General features: G+C 40.9%; 1 protein-coding gene across 12 annotated transcripts in view; it reads right to left on the bottom strand.

Moving 5' to 3' along the window:
* Positions 1 to 6,105, bottom strand: part of NF1 (neurofibromin 1) — a 260,201-nt gene that overhangs the window by 102,017 nt on the left and 152,079 nt on the right. The window lies entirely within an intron of this gene.

Below are 6,105 nucleotides of genomic sequence, written 5' to 3'. Positions count from 1 at the left end.
TAGGGGATAGAGGATGGGGGTGTGGGATAAGGAGTGGTATGGGGGAAGTTGTTTTTGTATTTTATTTTTATTTTTTTTGAGACAGAGTTTCACTCCTGTTGCCCAGGCTGGAGTGCAATGGCATGACCTCAGCTCACTGCAACCTCCACCTCCTGGGTTCAAGCAATTCTCCTGCCTCAGCCTCCAGAGTAGCTGGGATTACAGGTGCCTGCCACCACGCTCGATTAATTTTTTGTATTTTTAGTAGGGGGGTTTCACCATGTTGGCCATGCTGGTCTCAAACTCCTGACTTCAGGTGATCTACCCGCCTTGGCTTCCCAAAGTGCTGAGATTACAGGTGTGAGCCACCATGCCTGGTCTATATTTTATTTTTTATTAAATAGACAAAAAATGCTAATCTGATAAACTAAAGTGCTCTACAAAATAACACATTCATCTGTATTAACATATTTCATGAATGTGTTAATAGTAATATGTCATTTCGCTAAGAAAAGGTGCCAATTCTGCTAACCTTTGTAATGTATAATGATATTGCACCAATGACAAGATTATCTTATATTGAGTAAACTCTTGTCTTATGTTTCAAAAAGCCATTTGTAAATCAGATGCCTGGAATCGAGAACTTATTTTCCCCAGAGTAATATATCTCATAACTGTTGGTTAGGTTTTCATGCTCATCTACAAAGATTTACCCAACCATACAATTATAATAGTAATAAGCATGTAATTAATAGTGCATTTGTTAAGAGCTTTGGCTTAGGTTTGAAACCCAATTCTGATTCTTACTAGTTGTGCTACCATGAATTAAGTACATGACCCAGTAAGATTCCCAAACTTTAGTAATAAATGAATCACTTGGAGTGCCTGTTAAATATATAAATAAGGCCCTGCCCCTGAGATTTTGGTTTGGAAATGGGGGCTGGGGATATGTTTGTTTTAATGTTCCAGATCATTCTGACAGCCAGGTTTGGGTTTCAGTTTGTACGTACATCAATTAATTGTTAATAATATCTCAGAAGGTTATTATGTAGATTAAATGAGAAATTATGTAATATGCACAGTTTCCTGATGCAGAGAAAGCACTTAGGAAATGTTAGCTATTATCGTTATTTATGACTACCACCCAAAAAGCAATTGCCAGGTATCACAATATTCCTAAGAGGAAAACTCTTCTTTGTAACTTGGGGTTTTTGTTTTGTTTTGTTTTAATGTATTCTTTCAGAGAGGGCCTCACTCTGTTGCCCAGGCTGGAGTACAGTGGTGTGATCTCGGCTCAATGCAGTCTTGACCTCCCAGGCTCAAGTGATCCTCCCACCTCAGCCTCCTGAGTAGCTGGGGCTACAGGTGTATGCCACAATGTATGGTTCATTTTTGTATTTTTCTGTAGTGACAGCGTTTCAACATGCTGCCCAGGCTGATCTCAAACTCCTGAGCCCAAGTGATTTCCCCGCCTTGGCCTCCCAAAGTGCTGGGATTACAGGTGTGAGCCACTTTGCCCGGCCACTTTGGGGTTTTATATTTTTAATTATTCTTACAAAAACAATATATGCTCCTGGCAAGCCAAACAACATAGAGATAGATAACAGAAATATTAAATTGGTCCTCTATCTCCTCCAATCACACTTCTGAGATAAGCAATGTGAACAGTTAATATGTATACTTTCATACATTTCTCAGTCTACACATACACATGTGCAGGTGCACACACACACTGTCCTGTATCTTTCTGGGCCTTTTTAAAGCTGGATGTAGAGGACTTCTGCTACTTCTGCCTGCCCAGTATCCATTTTTCCTCATTCTAGTAACAGCAATTCAATTTTCCTTTGTGAAAACCCTGCCCCCATGCCCTCCTTTTAGTTCATGCAATTTGGATAGGGCTGGCTTTACCACTGCATTCCAGGAAGGGGCACATGATCCAGGCCTAGATAACCAAGAAATTCCATCCCCCTTGCCATAGTGACTGCCTTAGGAATGGCATGTGACTCACACCAGGCCAGTAAGACCAACCACTTTTGCTGAAACCACAAAACTGGGAAAGAGGTGTTTTTCCTCTGGGATTGTTAAGCTGGGAGAACACAAACCATTACCAGCCACAGCTAGGGAGCAGCTGCTTGGGAATAAAACCGACACAAAGAAAGTAGAGTTAAGAGCCAGAGAAGACAGATGTTCTGCAGATGATATTGTTTAAAGCTCTGCAGCTAGTCATGCAAGAAACTAATACATCTCTTGATTTTCTTAGGTACATGAGTCAATAAATTCCTTTTTGGCACACATAAATTTGAATTGCATTTCTGTCACTTGTAACAAGCAAAATTAACACATTGCATTATTCCCTAATGTAAATGTATCATCATTTATTCAACAATTCCCCTTTTGAAACACAACTCTATTGTTTTCCTTTTTGTTGCCACTATATAAACAATGTTGCAACAATGTCCTTGTATTATGCTACCTTACCACAGGGCAAGAGCATAAGTATATTGGATGGAATAGAAGGAAAAGATTAGAAAAGTAAATTAGGCCAAAATTACCTTGCATGTTTGACTACAGAACTTGGACTTTATACAGGGAGTCAATGGGACAGACAAGATTTCTACTGGAAACTGGCTCCAGAAGAAATGTTAAGATTACCTAGAAGTAGTCATCTGGGGATGAAGGAGGAGGAGAATAATGCTACATTAGTATAGGTAAGACACAGAGTTCCAGCAATGCAGTGGGGGAAAATGGTTTCGAAACACATTGCCAAGGTACGTAATAGTAATATTAGACCATTAAGGTCCAACTAAAAAAAAAATTAGGCCAGGTGTGGTGGCTCACATCTGTAATTCCAGCACTTTAGGAGGCCAAGGCAGGAGGATTGCTTGAGCCCAGGAGTTCAAGCCCAGCCTGGGCAACATAGCAAGACCTCATCTCTACAAAAAAAAATAATAATAATAAATTAGCCAGCTGTGGTGGCACACATCTGTTGTCCCAGCTACTTGGGAGTATGAGGCAGGAGGACTGTTTGAGCCTGGGAGCTAGAGGCTGCAGTGAGCCATGGTAGTGCCACTGCACTCCAGCCTAGGCAACAGAGTGAGACCCTGTCTCAAAAACAAAACAAAAAAAATTAAAACACATAACTAAGAGCAGCCCCTGATGAAGAAACAGCACCAAGTGGTCACATTTTTTTTTTTTTTTTTTAGACAGAGTCTTGCTCTGTCACCAGGCTGGACTGCAGTGGTGCAATCTTGGTTCACTGCAACCTCCACCTCCCAGGTTCAAGCAATTCCCCTGCCTCAGCCTCCCGAGTAGCTGGGACTACAGCCGCGTGCCACCACGCCTGGCTAATTTTTTGTGTTTTAGTAGAGATGGGGTTTCATCATGTTGGCCAGGACGGTCTTGATCTCCTGACCTCATGATCTGCCCGCCTCAGCCTCCCAAAGTGCTGGGATTACAGGCATGAGCCACTGCGCCCAGCCAAGTGGTCACATTTTGACTCACATGACTGCTGGGCCAGGAGCACATACTGGACATAGGGGCAGCCAGTAATCACCTGGCTGGCCAGAACCTAACATTAAAGTTTCTGCCAAGCAGAGATACTTTTTAGCTGAATCATATTTTCTTTCTGGAATTTCAGATGTGCAGTACTGAGATAATGAACGGGTTACTATCTGGGGCAAAAGCTGAAAGGATACAGAAAGATGAAAATCATGAGGAAGAGTTGAACACAAAACCAAGAGACAGTCAAAGAGCGTAGCCAGTTCCAGCACCACAGCCATCTAGTTCTCTATATCTGGGTAGGCTCTGCGCTAATTCACGCTTTTCCTAAAAACTATCCTTGAGAAAATACAAATGACTGCTTTGCAATAAAAGCCTAACTAAAACAACTTAACTGATTGCCCAGGATCTCACAGGTAAAACCAAGATTTGGTGACTAACAATGAGAAAGATAGTAAGAGGAAAGAATTTAAAATGATTAGGGTCTCTAGATGGGGAACTAGAAGGGATGACGATCGTACTGAGAAACAGAAATATGGTGTGAAGAGGAGGTTGATTTGAAGATATACTGAATTAAGTTTTGGACATTTCAAGTCTGAAACGTCTGTGGACCATCGATAAGGAAATTAGAAAATCCACAATTCAAAAAGCATTACTTAATACATAGTAGTCTAAGCCACAGAAACACAGGAATATCAAAAGAGAAGTCAAACCCAAGTGCTCTTTGACAAAACTGACGGCATACAGACAGACAAGACCTTCATAATGGAGTAAATGGATGCTCTGCTCTGATGTACTGTGTACTCATCCGTCTTGGAGCTAGGCTTCACACCAGGTGAAAATGAAGGTCAGGAGGAGCTCCAGAAGGTCTAAGTAAGAAACTAAAAGGATTGAAAATCTGAAACTGACAGTGCCATATCCCCCAAAAAAAGAATGAAAGAAAAAAAGAAAATCTCAAATTTACTCCTTACACAACTTTATAGGTCACAAAACACTTTATAGGAGAGGTAGACAGTTTTTATAAGCACATACCCCAGCTTTAACATGTGAAGCAACAGAGTTGGAAAAATAAACTTATCTAAGATTATGCAGCTAAGTCCAGGTGCAGTGGCTCACACCTGTAATTCCCAGCACTTTGGGAGGCTGAGGCAGGCAGATCACCTGAGGTCAGGAGTTCAAGACCAGCCTGGCCAATATGGTGAAACCCCATCTCTACTAAAAATACAAAATTAGCCACGCATGGTTCTACACGTCTGCAATCCCAGCTACTCGGGAGGCTAAGACAGGAGAATCACTTGAAGCCAGGAGGTGGAGGTTGCAGTGAGCCGAGATTGCTCCATTGCACTCCAGCCTGGGTGACAAGAGTGAAACTCCATTTAAAAAAAAAAAAAAAAAAAAAGATTATGCAGCTAATAAGCAGCAGAGCTGAGAATTCTTAGCATTCTCAGGCCACAAGACTCAATAGGTTTCATGGAAACCAAACTGATTGAATCTCACTAAGGGATCTGCAGCAGGTCCAATCTTTCCTTTAGCTTTTTCTAGATCACCACAGAGAGGGAATACAAATATAACAGTTTCTGATTCCAAAAAAAAAAAAAACGCAGCTTTGTTTTCCAGAAATCTTTGCTATTTGTAAACTAATAACATTTTAAATAAGAGGGGGAAACACATCTTCTACCTCCCTTACCAATGTTTGCTTTTTACTTAGACAACAACGGGAAAGTAAAAATATCCTGGTTGTATTAAAGGTTGGGGTTAGAATACAAATATGGTTCATCTCAAACGCAAACGAAAATTAAAATGATCTTAGGCAACTTAGAAATGGCAACTGAGATGAGAGCTGGAGAGAGGCCTTTCATGGGAAGGTGAGCAGGGGTTACTTAGAGTTGTTAAAGGGCAGGGGGGTGGCGGGAGGTTCAATGCAATTTTCTTACTTTCTTGATTCCCTAATACTCCAGTCCTTTGGACTTCTTGGTCTTAAGGCTATCTGAATGACCCTATTAGACAAGTTTCCCATCTTCCACTGATCTTCCTTCACCGTCTCTCTACTATTTCTCAACCTCGATTTGTTTCCTACACACTGCCACCTGTGGCCAGCAAGTTGACTAACAATGTAAGTCTACTAACTTAATGGTCATGGATGTTAAATACTGTTAAATTCAGGAAACTGGTAAAGATTAAGTCTATAACTAATGAGTAGCAGAACTAGGTCTAAACATGGTCCTTGAGATTCCAAAGTCAGTGGTTTCTCTATGTATCATGTTGTCTCTAAGGCTCAATTACCATGAATGTATGTCATGGTAAATGGGAAAAAGTAAAACTGACCAAATAATGTCACAGATTGAGTTTTCAAAAGGAAAGTAAAATGAAGCAAAAAAGAAAAGAAGGTAGGGAAAGCAAGGCAAGCATCATACCTATTATTAAGGAAGAGCTCACAACATTTCCAGAAAGGCTTTCTAGGAACTAGCCTCAACTGAGGGCAGCATGAACAAGCACCGTTTTCCAGGCCACCCCTTGCACCATCTTCATAGAGATTTTTCACCACTCCTTTGAATTATTTTTTAAATCATCCTGATGCTGTCTTGCACAGCATATTTTTAAAAGTTCTCAGAAATAGGCTCTTATAGT

This window comes from Gorilla gorilla, chromosome 4 (assembly GCF_029281585.2).
Source record: "Gorilla gorilla gorilla isolate KB3781 chromosome 4, NHGRI_mGorGor1-v2.1_pri, whole genome shotgun sequence".
Classification (NCBI taxonomy): Eukaryota; Metazoa; Chordata; class Mammalia; order Primates; family Hominidae; genus Gorilla; species Gorilla gorilla.
The sequence above is the reverse complement of the archived record's forward strand: the minus strand, read 5'-3'. Positions and strand labels throughout refer to the sequence as shown.